The sequence below is a fragment of the Spermophilus citellus genome (genome assembly GCF_964194105.1).
Source record: "Spermophilus citellus genome assembly, chromosome: 2".
NCBI classification, from domain to species: Eukaryota; Metazoa; Chordata; class Mammalia; order Rodentia; family Sciuridae; genus Spermophilus; species Spermophilus citellus.
Genome location: NC_138183.1, coordinates 231,401,339 through 231,417,525, shown reverse-complemented (window position 1 = coordinate 231,417,525; position 16,187 = coordinate 231,401,339).

The following is a 16,187-nucleotide window of genomic DNA, read 5'->3' as shown; positions in this document are numbered from 1 at the left end:
TATTTGAAATATTACAGATTCTTGGCAACTTTTACTTTCTCTGGAAAGATCTGTCTGATCCTTCTTTACTCCACTTGAGCTTTGTGCCCTACACTTCTTAGCAGTCAGTTTGTTCTTCCTTTGAGCTTCACAAGTAGTGACATTTTTTTAGAGTGCTATCAAAATCTATTACAGGTTATCAATTACCTGTTTATTAGGAACTTGTGTCTTGGGAATCCTTGGAGGATCTTTCTTTCCCAGTGCCTAGTACAATGCCATTATACAGAAGAAATTTAATTAATGCAAAACCAAAGTAGGCCTGATGGCCAGTATGCATGAATCCCCTTTTAAGACTTAACAATATACTAAGCACTTCACCCATTTAAGGACTCTTCCACTCAAGAAGTATTTTTTTTTCTATTTTACATATTTGGAATGGGTTTTTAAAGAGTTTAATACCCCAAGGTCATGTCACTAGAAAATGGTTTGCTTTGAACTCACATTGTCAACATCTTTTCTAAACAAGACAAAGTTAGACTACTTCAGAGTTCACAGAACCCTGGGGAATCAGTGGCAATTTTTTCAGGACTCAAAGTTTTCAGAATGAACGTGTGTGTGTGTGTGGTGGGGGGTCTGTTCTTCAGGCAAAGTTAATCTTAGAAGATAATCTATTTCAAGTCATGGCATTTTTGCCATGTTGCAGTGGTATTTTTGTAGAACATAAAAACGTCTATTTCAGTGCCATGTGAGCATAACTTTATATAGAATGTGAAAGTATGGAATGAGGAAAGGAAATGCTTGCTGCTTTGCCACTGCAGTGGTGATAAGCTCTGCATATAATGCCTGTCCTCATGAATGAGAGGTGAAAACAAAACTCCTACACCAAGGAGAAAGATGGAGCGGATTCTGCCTTCTGCTTCCCCTTGGCCACACAGGTGGCTGCCTTCACCACCTGTTGTGTCATTGGCTTCATTCCCCCCCCCCCCACTACTGGTGTTTGCTGCTGAAGTCTCAGAAGAGCCATGACTACTCTCTTTCTTGAGTTCATCTCACTGAGCAGAGGAATGAGAGAATTTACTCTGACCAAAACTTGATCAAAAGAGGATCGGAAGGAAATAACACACATCCAGGTTTCTCCTTTTTGTACCTGGAGAGCAAATTGCAATATGATGAGTGTACTTCAGACTTGGCTTCAAATCCTGGTGCTGTGCCCCTCCGTGATGATGAGAACATCACAGAAGCAGAGTCACAGCCTCAGTGACTTATTCTGGAAAGGAGAAGAGTAATGTTGTAACAGTTTGGATCTACCATGTCCCTGAAAGGCCCAAGAGATCAATGTTTGTACCTCAACCTGTGGCACTATTGAAATAGTAGAACCTTCAAGAGATGGAGCCCACCAGGAGGTCTTCAGGTCATTGACGACGTGCCTTTTAAGAAGACAGTGTGATCCCAGCCCTTTCTTCTTCCTCTGTTTTGAATCCTGGACATGAGATGAGAGATTCTGCTCCCCTATATGTTTTCCCCAAGTTGAGCTTCTACATCCCAGACCCCAAAGCAACAGGGCTAACCAATCATGAAGTGAATCCTCCAAAAGAGTGATTTATAATAAACCTTTTCTCTTTTAAGCTAATTGTTTAAGGCATATGTTGTAATCACAGAAAGCTGATAAATACAACTATTGACCTCTGGAGAATTGAATGAAAACACATGATACACTGATGATTGCAGCTTTTTTGTTTCATAATCATGTATGATTTCACTCCTCCCTTTTATCAGTGGAAAAATGAGCAGTTATACTAAAGGAAGAAGGGAAATGGAGGAAAGGAAGAAAGAAAGAAAAGACAAAGACAAAAAATATAAAGTCTCTGGTTATATTAGTTTACTAGGTCTGCCTTGAATGAAGTACCATAAATTAAATACCTTAAAACAGAAATGTATAGTCTCTGAGTTCTGAAAGCTGGAAGACAGATGCTGGTAGGTTTGGGATCCCTCTGAAGTCTCTAGAGGAGATGCTTCCTTGCCTCTGCCTGCTTCTTTTGGCCTCAGATTCTTTGACTTGAAAATGCTCCTCTGTAATCTCTGCCACAATCTTCACACAGCATTCTCTGAATGTCCTTTTCACTCTTTTCATAAGGACAACAGTGATATTGGATGAAGGATCTACCTACAACAGTATGAACTTATCCTAATGAATTATATCTTCAATGAAGTACCATTTCAAATTAAGATTGTATTTGAGTACCTACAGATTAGGATGTCAACATATCTATTTGGGAACCATGATTAAACTGCTAGAGTTAATAAACAAATTCAGCAAAGTGGCAGGATATACAATCAACACGCATAAATCAAAGGCATTCCTGTATATCAGCAACAAAACTTCTGAAATGGAAATGAGGAAAACCGCTCCATTCACAATATCCTCAAAGAAAATAAGATACTTGGGAATCAACCTGAAAAAAGAGGTGAAAGATTTATACAGTGAAAACTACAGAACCCTAAAGAGAGAGATAGAAGAAGAAGAACTTAGAAGATGGAAAAATATACCCTGTTCATGGATAGGCAGAACTAACATCATCAAAATGGTGATATTACCCAAAGTTCTCTACAGGTTTAATGCGATGCCAATCAAAATCCCAATGGCATTTCTTGTAGAAATAGATAAAGCAATCATGAAATTCATATGGAAAGACAAAAGACCCAGAATAGCAAAAGAAATTCGAAGCAGGAAGTGTGAATCCGGAGGTATAGCGATACCTGAGTTCAAACTGTACTACAAAGCAATAGTAACAAAAACAGCGTGGTACTGGTACCAAAACAGGCAGGTGGACCAATGGTACAGAATAGAGGACACAGAAACCAATCCACAAAAGTACAACTTTCTTATATTTGATAAAGGGGCTAAAAGCATGCAATAGAGGAAGGATAGCATCTTCAACAAATGGTGCTGGGAGAATTGGAAATCCATATGCAACAAAATGAAACTGAATCCCTTTCTCTCGCCATGCACAAAAGTTAACTCAAAATGGATCAAGGACCTAGATATCAAATCAGAGACACTGCATCTGATAGAAGGAAAAGTTGGCTACGATCTACATACTGTGGGGTCGGGCTCCAGATTCCTTAATAGGACGCCCATAGCCCAAGTGTTAATAACAAGAATAAACAAATGGGACTTACTTAAACTTAAAAGTTTTTTCTCAGCAAGAGAAACAATATGAGAGGTAAATAGAGAGCCTGCATCCTGGGAACAAATTTTTACCCCTCACACTTCAGATAGAGCCCTAATATCCAGAATATACCAAGAACTCAAAAAATTAAACAATAAGATAACAAATAACCCAATCAACAAATGGCCCAAGGACCTGAACAGACACTTCACAGAGGAGGACATACAATCAATCAACAAGCACATGAAAAAATGCTCACCATCTGTAGCAGTCAGAGAAATGCAAATAAAAACCACCCTAAGATACCATCTCACTCCAGTAAGATTGGCAGCCATTATAAAGTCAAACAACAATAAGTGTTGGCGAGGATGTGGGGAAAAGGGTACACTTGTACACTGCTGGTGGGACTGCAAATTGGTGAGGCCAATTTGGAAAGCAGTATGGAGATTCCTGGGAAAGCTGGGAATGGAACCACCATTTGACCCAGCTATCACCCTTCTCGGACTATTCTCTGAGGATTTTAAAAGAGCGTACTATAGGGATCCTGCCACATCAATGATCATAGCGGCACAATTCACAACAGCTAGACTGTGGAACCAACCTAGATGCCCTTCAATAGATGAATGGATAAAAAAAATGTGGCATCTATACACAATGGAGTATTACGCAGCACTAAAAATGACAAAATCATAGAATTTGCAGGGAAATGGATGGCATTAGAACAGATTATGCTAAGCGAAGCTAGCCAATCCTTAAAAAACAAATGCCAAAGGTCTTCTTTGATATAAAGAGAGCAACTAAGAACAGAACAGGGAGGAAGAGCATGAGGAAAAGATTAACATTAAACAGAGACGAGTTGGGGGAGAGAAAGGGAGAGAGAAGGGAAAGCATATGGAAATGGTAGGAGACCCTCAATGTTACACAAAATTACATATAAGAGGTTATGAGGGGAAAGGGGGGGGGGAACAAGGGAGAGAATTGAACAACAGGAGATGAGGTAGAGAGGGAAGATGGGAGGGGTGGGGAGGGGGGATAGGAAAGGCAGTGGAACACAACAGTCACTAATGTGGCATTATGTAAAAATTGTGAATGTGTAACTGATGTGATTCTGCAATTTGTATTTGGGGTAAAAATGGGAGTTCATAACCCACCTGAATCAAATGTATGAAAGATGATATGTCATGAGCTTTGTAATGTTTTGAACAACCAATAAAAAAATCTGATAAGATAAAAAGAAAATAGGAAGAAGCTAGACCAATTGCTTTGGGCACATATACAATGTATTAGTGTACACATTTTTTTTAAATAGTTGAACCATAGATGCCAAACTTCCAAGAGACAATTTTATCACATAGGAGTATTCATCAATATACACTGAATGGATCCTTCAAGGGCTACAAAGACCTTGAGATCATAGGTATAATAGTGGTATTAATTTAGTATCCAGCACCTAAGCCAGATCCACAAGGGGCCTATAATGTCCCACTCCTTCCTGCATTTCTTTTTTGTGCACATTAGGCAGTGGCATTTGAGTTTGTGTTATTTTTCAATCCAGTCCACTGAGCTTTGGATTAAACCAATTCAGCATGATTAACTCTTCATTTTCATAGGTATTATATACTCATTAAACAGGGATAAGGATGCAGGAATTAGTGTTTTACTTTCAAATTTGTTTCTTAAAAATGTTACAAGAGGACACAACTAGATGTGGAACTGGTGATATTGACACTGTAGGGCAATACTATGTGGAGTTTTTATCTCTACCAGAAATGAAAGAGTACCATGCCTTCCTTGTAGAAAAAAAATGCTTCTTTTTGATTTAAAGAAATTATGAAAATATGAAACTCATCTCATAACAGAAAAAAAAAACAGTTCTACTTGGATAAAATCAAGTGTTGAGCTATGAAGATGCCACACTAGGAACAGAATGAGCCAGTGGGGAACTTAAAGCACTTCTTCTATTAGACTCATATAAGCTTGTCTAACACATAAACATGCCTCTATGAGCTTTAAAACTTTTGCAATCTAATAAACTCTCCCAGCTCAGCTCTGTCCAATAGGCATTACCACTTATCCCTGTTATGATGTTCATTGTTTCTGTGCTAAGCCTTTATGTGTGTCCTTTGGGGGTGGGGATAGTTATGAGAAAAGTGAATGTTCCATAAATGTATCAAAATTTTCATGGCTTTCCAAACTTTTTATTCCTAATGTTTTGTTTGTCAAAATGTCATGCTCTCTGAGGATCTTCTGACATTGTAAATGTTATTCTTTCTGGGCAGAGTAATCTTACTATTTAGCACAAATCTATCATCATGCAACTTGCATATCCTCTAATGAAAACAAAAACTTTCTGTGCCAAAACTTCTTCATCTGACTTATTTTGTAATCCCATCCCCTGGATCACTGCAGAATTTTTATATAATTCTAATACAGTATATCACATTGTATCATAGTTTGCAAATTCTTTTAAATTAAGTACTTATTTGGTTACTCATGCATAAGACAATGCAAGTTTTTCACAGGTGAATTATCAGTTGATGAGAGCCTTATCCTAATCAGTGCATTAATCCACTAATATGGATTAATTGGGTGGTAGTGGTAGGCAGGTAGGGTGCGGCTGGAGGAGTTGAGTTACTGGGGGCATGCTTTGGGGTATATATTTTGTCCTGATTAGCAGAGCTCTCTCAATCTGTCTTTCATATATTCTCTCTCTCTCTCTCTCTCTCTCTCTCTCTCTCTCTCTCTCTCTCTCTCTCTCCTCTCTCTCTCTCTCTCCCCCCTTCATGATTGCCATGTCCTGAGCTACTTTCCTCTTCCACATCATTTCTGAATGATGTTCTGTCTCACCTTGGGCCCAAAGTTAAGATTTGTCCACCTATAGAGTGAGACCTACAAAACCATGAGCCAACGTAAACTTTTCCTCTTCTAACAGTTCTTGTCAGGTCTTTTGGTTCCAGAAACAAAAAAGCTAACTAAATGAGTAGTATATTATTCATATGTATACCTCTGTTATTTAGCACAGTGTCTGGCAAAGAGTAGGCCCTCAAGGAATGTCTATTGAACTTAATAGCTGTGTGCAGTGGAAAATGCCTGTAATTCCAGTCATTGGGGTGGGGGGCTGAAGCAGGAGAATTGCAAGTTTGAGGCCAACCTCTACAACTTAGTGAGGTTCTAAGCAATTTAGTGAGACCCTATCTCAAACTAAAAATAAATAAATAAATAAATAAATAAATAAATAAATAAATAATAAAAGGGGCAAAAAAGAAGAAGAAGAAATGAACTTGGTAAAAAGAAATGTGATGAGATAAAGCAATAGGAAAATTTAAAAATATTGAAGGCCTAACATCAAGTGGTCTGAGCCTGACTTTCTCTTTCACATGGTCATTTGCCCATTTGTTTATAATCCATTTATATTTTGATTTAGCCAGTATTTCTAGAGAATCCACTTCTGTCCAGGGACTATATTAGACACTCTGTCTTATTAATGCATAATGCAGAGTATTACCCTGCATTACTGAAAGATAGTGATGCATAGAGTCTATCTTCATTTGTAGACTTTTCCACATTTTAATCAGAGAAAATACAAGTACACCATGAGAAGGAATACTCAGCATTACAGCCAGTGTTACAGGCTATAAATATCTCTGACTGAAAGCGTGACTAAGACTCCACGGCTGATATTACATAGCTGAGCCGAAAAGTGAGCTTCACAACCTCAAAGCCACCTTTGTTATGTACTAATTGCTTTTCACCTCCCCAGCTGTGCACTCCTGTTCCACCACTGCTCTTTGATTTATATTGTTAGCCCATGTTCCTTTGTTCTAAGGCTGATGGCTTGGTGTAAAGGTGGTTGTGCACTTTCCTGTCTCTAAACTCTCATATGAAAATGAGATGTTTCATTTTCAGAAGCCATTTCCCCAAGGACAATTTTTAAAATAACAGATACAGTAATAATCACCATGAAAACAGCCTTAACCAATTGCCCAGATATGCATCTGTAAAACAATTGGCAGTGATTCATTATGTGTTGGCAATGGATTCACTATGCTTGGGTCCTAAAATGGTACGTTTCCTGAGAACCCACCTAAGGTTGAGCCTATTGAAGGGGAAAAAAAAAGGTGACAATCAGACTTTTAATACATCATAGTAATTGACATGACCATGTCTCAGTGTCTACTTAGAAAAGGTTGATTTAAGATATAATAGCCACTAACTGCACAAAAGTCTCCTGGCTAATGAATAAGTTATATTGGCCCAAAGGGAGAACATTTCTTTTCCTGTTGGTCATGGAGCACATTTTTATTCTCATTTACATTAATCAGGAAGTTTTATAAGTTAATATAATCTTACTATAAGTAAGCTTTCTCCCTTGGAGATTTAATATTAGGACACTATCATCAAAATTTTATAAATTTTTATGCCAGTTCTGGGCTGGCAGTGTAGCTCAGTGGTCGAATGAGCATGTGGGAGGCCCAAGGTTCAATCCCTACCACCTAAATAAATAGCCAATTCCACTTGTGAATTACCCCTTAATTTTTCTGTGTCTCTAGTCAGCCACATACTGATGTAGCTTTCATTTAAAATATATCCCACATTTGAGGTACATGGGGTTAGGTGAAATTTTCTATTTCACAACTCCTATCAAGATTGCTTTACTGGGGTAAGAATGAGGGACTAGCACCCAAATGAGGTAGATTATTCTAAGTAAGTATCATCCTGCACTGTGGTATTCCCCCAGATGATGATTTTAAGTGACATTTTTATGGGTTGCAAGAAAAGGCTTTGGAAATACTAAGGATTCTTATGAAATAATAGGTGAAAATAAATACAATTATCACAGAACAAGTAATCTGTAATGGAGACACACACACACATATTTTTTTCTTTGTTACTTTAAGTGCCCAGTTAATTGGGAGTCCCTTTAATTAACAAATATATAAAATACTTCTTAATATTTCTAATAATGTCAATTCTGTTTTATGTTTAACTAAAGTCCCATAGCCTAAGAACCAAAAGGAGTCATGGTATATTTTTCTTTGTATATTTTCCTGTAATGAATTGTGGTCTTAAAATTTTTAAATAGAATGATTGCTTTGAGTACAAAGTCAATTAGCAAGTAAGTATTCATTATTAGTATATATATATATTAGTATATGCGTGTATATATGTGTGTATGTACAAATATATCTATATATTTGAAATTCCCAGCTCAATATCACTTCTTATAGGAGGTGACAAACATTGCTAAACATTCTTCCTCTATATTGGATGCTGTATTTCTATATTCTATAAGATGGATCCAACACCATAACAATCTAAAGTAGGGAGAGAAAAGTTTGACCTGGATTTTTAGGAACCTTTTATTAGAGGATGTATAATTTAAGCTGAAACCTAGTGCTTGCTAAATTTCACTTTATAGAAATTAGATGGAAAGACCATTCAGTGATTTTCAGTGAAATCCAGAAGAAATATTTGATAAAGTGAGAGAATTCTCAACCAACAAGAGTGAAATATTAAATTGCATGATGTTAAGGTAATTGGATAATCATTCAGACAATTAAATGGATTTAAATTTTATACTTACCTTGCACTAATGACAAAATTAATTCTAGCCAAAATTAAGCCAAAAAGTACATATCAAAAAGTACATATTGAACCTTGGGCCTCCCACATGCTCATTCAACCACTGAGCTACACTGCCAGCCCAGAATATTTTGCAAATATTATTGGATAAAATTTTAAAGAATAGATTTTTTTTCCTTTGGCTAAACAAGATTACAAAGTCAAAATCATTAAATTATTGACCAATTTAACACCAAATTTTTCAGTTTGCCAAATAATAAGAGTTACACCTGAAAGATAGCAAAATTATTCTAATAATATACAAAGAATGCCTGCCAATTAATGTGAAACAGTATTATCATACTGAAAAAAACGTGCAAATGATATAGTCAGAGGATTCGCAGAAGATACATAATTACCTTACAAATAAAAATAAAGGTATTTGGGCTAAATTTCAAAGTTAAAAAATGATTATGATGACTATTTCCATTGGTATCGGTAAAAGATAAAAATGCTTTAAACTATCTAAGTTTGGTGAAGCCATGGGGAAATTAGTACTACTGCTTCCTGGTGAGTGATATGAATTAGTTCAACTCTTTGGAGTTCAGTTAGGCATTAAAGGAAATTCATATTCATAGCTACCAATCAAGTCAGGAATAGATTTTCCCCATTAAGGGATATTTCAACCTTATTCATTCTGCTCACCTAACATGGAACTTACATCAATGTCACAACTCAGACTTCTAGCCTTCAGCATGCAAAGAGCACAGGCTCCTGACCTTGATGCCTTTAATAAGAATCACTAGTACCAGACTAGCTTTGAGAGGAGAACAGTGAGCAGATAGGCAATGGGCGAAACTTTCATGCACGCCCCCATCCCTCTTTTCACCTTTCTATTGCTGTGTCTCACTTTCTCTTTCTCTCACTCAGCCATCTCAACCAGGCTCAGGTGGAAACGAGGCCTCTGCCTTTCAGTGGAAATAATGGCTACCTGGAAGAGTACACAGTGGATGGGGTCAAGCTTCATGGACAGAGAAGACATCAGTGAAACTCCCTTCCACTCTCAGAGGGGCAACTGGATTGGTTGTGAGTTCACTATATGGCACCTTCTACAGGGCAATTGGGAGCATTGCTCCTGGAAGCGTAGGTTTGGTCCAGGAGGAAGACAGTCTTGGCCGTCCCACTATTTTGTGAGCCTCCCAGTATTCTTTCAAGAAAATACCTTTCTGCTCAAGCAACCAGAATTGGCTTCTGTTGTGTTCAGTCAGGAGCCCTTCTTGATGGAAACTATATTTAAAGAAATGAAAGAAGGAAAAGGAGAAAGATGTGTCACCTAAAGACATTCTGACCACATATACACTATGTGATCGTCAAAAAATGGGAAAAATCGCACAGCTCTATGAATAGATATGGGTATGAAAAAGAGTGACAAGCTGAAATATCGTCACACAATGATATCTATATTTATGAATAACACAGATTTACATAAAACCACAAAAATAAAAAGTCATTTATTTTCACATATATATATATATTCATTTATCTACTTTCTTTCAAATCCAGGGGGAGATAGGGGCAAAGGAAAAATTGAAAGTGAGTAATGGGCAATAGACACTCCAGTTTCATTTATAATATAATACTTAAAGGAAAAAAGCATTGCTGTCTTTCTTGTAAATCAAAACTTAATTTAAAAACCAATGTCTGTGCAACTCTTTGAACAAAGAATAAACAAAACACTAAATAAATGAATTTTATTATAAATATACAGTAAATAAAAGCATTTTCCTAGTATTAATGTTTTAATCAGAATATTATGCATAGATATAATTGTATTGAAGTAAATTTTGAATCTTGATTTAAGACACTGCCTTTCTATAACTAAAAATCACACTAAATGACAGGAATCATTTTTTAAAAATTTTATTTTACTTTTTAAATGATATGTAATAATTGAACATATTTATTGAGTATAAGTGGTTGGGAGGTATAGTCATTCTTTCTGCACTGTAGAACATTAGAACTTATCCCTTATAGGTTTTTACTCATATGTGGATGCTACATACAGTTATTTCATAAAAGTAGAATACTAGTCACTAGAGAGTAAGTAATGTAGACAAGCCTGGGTGGAGACAGATTGGATAGTGGTTATTAAGATAGGACCTTCTGAAAGACTTCTAAAAGGAGCTGGTTTATATGGTCTCAAAAGAAAGTATTACATAGACAGTATAATTTCAAATCTTTATGAAGTGTGCCCACAAGGGAGATTGGAAGTTTACGGATCTTTTGTAACCAAAACAGCTTCTGTTTTGCAGATATGTTTCTTTCAGGGTCAAGATTAAGAAATATTACTCTGTGAAGATGAGACTTTTGTTGGTCCCCAGAAGATAGCCATTGCTGCAATCGTCAAGTAGGAGTTAAATTTACTTTTTAAAATTAGGTTTTGCAATTACAAAGCAGATTATAACTGTGCCTTAGAGCCATCTTCTTTTTATTGTGTTATCCTTACATAGAAGCCATCGTGATTCTGATGGTAGAGATTAGCCTGAGTAGGTGGTACTGTGCTAATTCATATCCCGGTTGCCCTGGGAGACCTAAATTTAAGCTGCCTATTCTTTCTTAGGGCATGAAATAAAAATGAGTCGAGTGCCATTTTCTTGGTGATGTGCATTTCAAAACCTAGGCTTTGTCTTATTTCTTCTCTTAGACCTACCATTTATTCGCATTTTCTCTACAAAGGAGGTTTCATGCTGCTAGTTTTGGTGGAATACCAAGGATACCAAAAGGAGTTTTTTGAAAACACAGCTTTGGAATTTAGGCACTGAGTGAATGGATCCATGAATAAGATGAATGATGATTTCTAGTTCATTCATTCACTCGTAAATCATTCAGAGGCAGCACACATAAAAATCATCAAGTGGGATACAAACAGACTTAGACATTCTCTACCAAGATAGTAAATGCTGTGAAAATAGGAACTGTGTCTGTATCTAAGTAACCTGCCTTTAGAGAAACATTTATGGAATGATCTTCCTGTGCTAGGCCCTAAGTATACAAAGATGAATATGCCATTGTCATTCTTCCCAATGGGGACTTGCAGTCTGTCATAGCCAGATGAGCAACAGAGAGTACTACTCTGGGTTCTCCATAATTCCCTTTGTGAATATCTTGCTTATATTATGAAATTGCTCAGTATTTCCTGAATGAACTGATAGTTACAGACAAAATTAATTATGAATATAAAGGGACCCATTATCCATCCTTTCTCTCTCCCAATGTCTTAAGGACACTAATGATTACAAAAAAAGAGGTCCATGGTTTTATTATTCCATTCAACGCTGAATTAAGATTGAGGGTTTAAGGCTGGAAAGTACTAATATTATATCTGATTAAAATGAGCACACACTTAGCTCCTGAAGTATTTTCTGTGGCTACCCAAAAGAAAATCTCTCCAGCTCCTCTATAGCTTCTGATTAAGAAAAGGGAAAACATACTAAACATAGTCAAATGCTGCCTGACCTTTTGTGCAGAGCTGTTGTCAAGACTGTTACCATTTTGCACTTGTATGATCAGAAATTGCAACCGTACTGCATAAAATAGAGTCAAATGAAGGCTCTGCATGTAAAACAGGACTCTTGAACGTCTCTTCTTGCACCCTCCTCTTAAAGCTTTCTCCTAGTACTTGCTGTCTCCACGGTAACAGCATCACTGGGATTCTGCTGAAGTGTTTTGAAAGCTGCCTTTACCTAAGTAAGCATATAACATTCTTGTCTATATTTCTAGTTATCTCAGATTATTTTTTTTCTAATTAAAAAAAAAGAACATATAGAACAGCATTTGCTTATTGCTAGTCAGAAACCTCTATTATTTCTTCTTCCAAATTTTGTGGGGTAGTTCAAGTAATTATGATACCCATAGTATATCATGTTATTCAAATGTGTAATCTGCACAGTTTTAATGAATGAATAAATTGAAATATTTAAACAAAGTATTTCAAATTCCAAACTGCAGTGAGAATGACAACCTTGGGTTAGGAACCAGGAGGCAAGTGTTTCTGCCCAGTTTTCACTATTGACTACAGTCATAATCTTGGTCAAGTTATGTCTGTAAGGGCTCAATTTTCTCACCTGGAAACAAGATTATTTCTAAATAGGATTATTTTTAATTCTAATTTTCTCTCATTCCTTCTTTAGTTCGGAGACTACTTAGTGAATGATTGATTCTGTTTCTGATTTTCTGCCTATGATCAATGAATGGGCAATATTTTTCTCTGTGATCCTATTCTGTTTTGATTAATGCTCTCTCTCTCTAATATTGTGCCCAGATCCTGAAAGAACACTCTGGCCAGTGATAGCATAACTGCTCATTTAATTCTCTGTTAGTTTATGAAGAAATCAATAAAGCCCAGATCTATTTTGCTGAACTTCTTTAGCCACAGGTTATTTGTGACTATTTAAATTTAAATTGAAGTTTATTGAAATTAAATTAAATTAAATTAAATATTTATATCCTCAGTTGTACTAGCCTCAAGTGACTAAGAGCTGACATACTGAATGATACAGATACAGAACATTTGCATGCTGAAGACCATTATATTACACAACAATGTTTAGATCAATCCCTGCTTCAACTAATGAAGCATCTTTTCTCAGTCTTCAGAAAAAAATGACAACTTTGTGCCTGAGAATTGTAAACTATTTTTGAACTCTTAAAAAATGTGGCTTTTTGTTAAGGGAGCAAACAAATATTTCCAAAATGATGTATGAACACTCAGAAGAATAACTAACTAACATCTAACACATATAGAAGCTCTAAAACTATTTTCTGGATGACTGATTAAGTAAGTGAATGAATTAAAGTGAAAGTTATATCAAAACTAGAAAAATCAGCTTAAAAATGACATATTTCTTTTTGTAGCAACTATGGAAATAACTTTCCCAGTGGGATGAAAATAATGTAATATGGCTTGAGCAATTGGGCACATTGGTCATGAACTCAAGTGTCTATACAGGAACACATGCAACAAGTAGAAGAGATTGGATTCAGAGACCACAAATACTGGAAAGGTTGTGCTGAGCTGAAGAGAACATTGTAATTGAAAGAAGAAAGAAAGAAAGAAAGAAAGAAAGAAAGAAAGAAAGAAAGAAAGAAAGAAAGAAAGAGAGAGAGAGATGAAGAGAGAGAGAGAGAGAGAGAGAGAGAGAGAGAGAGAGAGAGAGAAACCTATATACATATATAACTATAGGACTAGTAGGATTCTATGTCATGTATAACCAGAAGAATGAGAAATTATACTCCATTATATATGATATATCAAAGTGCATTCTACTGCTTGTATAACTAATTAAAACAAATTTTAAAAAAGTTTAAAAACCCAGAAACTTAGATATTACTTGAAATGTTTTGAATTTAAATGTTGACAATACTCTGTCAATCTGTATATATCTATCTATATCGTATTTTCCTGTCTACATATCCATTGAGCCAGCCTTGCAGTGAACTTTGCCTTGAAGTATACAGTAACATTTTGCGGTAATATTTTTCTAAGCTATATTTGTCTAAGGTTTCCAAACAATGAAAGTATGGCTTTGATGTTCATAATGAAGAAGAGACAATTTCAGGAAGTACATTCTAATATTCTGGAATTGATTTCTACTTTTTTAAAAATGATCTCATAATAAAGACAATGAAAATATTAAAAAGGAATTAAAGAAATACAATTAATTGAGACTACAAATAGGAATATTCTAACTACTTATTCTTGTTTAATAAACTGCCCCAAATTTGCTATAAAAATTATTTTAAAAATATAACCTACCAAAATGCTTTCGGAGGTCTTTATGTAAAGAAGCACATATTCATTCCTTACTTATTCATTAAATAGCTATTGATTTTTTTTATTATGATACAGATAGCATATCAGTTTCCTAAAAGAGTAAGACACAACCTTGAGGCTTGTGTGTAATAAAATAATAGCAATAGCTAATTAAAGTTCTATTGTAGAAGAAACAATGCAGTATTGTTTCATCTTTTCTCATTTATTCTTCTTATAATTCTAGGGATGAACAGGTATGATGCTGTGACCAAAATGCATGACAAGAATTACTCACATAAGGAGAAGTTTTATTTTGGCTCATGGTTTCGGAAGATTCAGTCCATGGTCAGCCAGCTTCAAGGCAGAAACATCATGTCAGAAGGCTACTTGGAGAGATCACATATTAGTGTTCATGCCAGTTATCCCCTAAGGTCTCATAAAACAACCACCAACCCTGAAAGCAACACAGATCCCAGCAGTTTTATGGCTGCAGCTGCATGAGATCCTGAAAGTGGTGACTGAATTGCAAGGTTGAGGTCTTTAAGCAAAGATAAAATTGTCATTACTCTTTTTTGACATAACTTCATAGTTGCATAACATGGCATTAGTTATGATTTAGATATGATGTCCCCCAAAAGCTCTCATGTGAGACAAAGCAGGAAGCTTTAGAGGAGAAATAATTGGATTACACCCTTAACCTAATTGGTTGATTCCCCTGATAGGAATTAACTGAGTAGTAACTGAAGTGGTAAGGGTGTGTCTGGAGGAGGTGGGATTGGTTGGGGGATGAGGGATATATATTTGTATCTGGCCAGTGTAGTCTCTCTCTCTCTCTCTCTCTCTCTCTCTCTCTCTCTCTCTCTCTCTCTCTCTCTCTCTCTCTCTCTCCTTGCAGATCATCCTGTAGGCTGCTTCCCTCTGCCACATTCTTCTGCCATGATGTTCTGCCTCACCAGAATTCCTGAAGAATGGAGCCTGCCTTCTATAGATGTACTAAAACCTCTGAAGCCATGTGCCCCTAAATAAACTTTTTCTATTCGACAATTGTGCTGGTAGGGTCCTTTAGTCACAGCAGGGAAGAAAACTTACTAAAATAGCATTCATCATAATCTATTAGTAAAGTTATTTGCAAAGATTTGCCCTGTTCCAAGGGGAGAGTATCTAGGTCTCCCTTTCATAAGAGGCATATATGGATTTAGAAGAGTATGTGTAATAAATGATATTTTTGCAGCCATTTTGTTGGAAAATACAATCTTAGAGCCTTCATTTTTTTGTCCACTTAGGAGAAAGCATTCATTTTGGTTATTCATTTATCCACGCATTGTTTCAATATTGCTTACTGAATTTCTCACGTATTTAAGAAATGTTCCTACTACAGTTTTAGAGGAAGAAGACACAATTGCCAAAATCAGATACTGATATAAAAATTATAGCAGTAATATGCTCAAATTCCTAGTGGATAGGAAAATGTCATGTGTAGAGGAATCACAGAAGAGAAAGAGTACAAGTCACCTTTTCTCAATTTAGGTGCAAAGGCCACTCCTTGTGTCTCCACAACATACAAGAATCACACAATACCATCTCTAGGGCTGGAGTTATAGCTCAGTGGTAGAGCACTTGCATAGCATGGGTGAGGCACTGGGTTCAATCCTCAGCACCATATA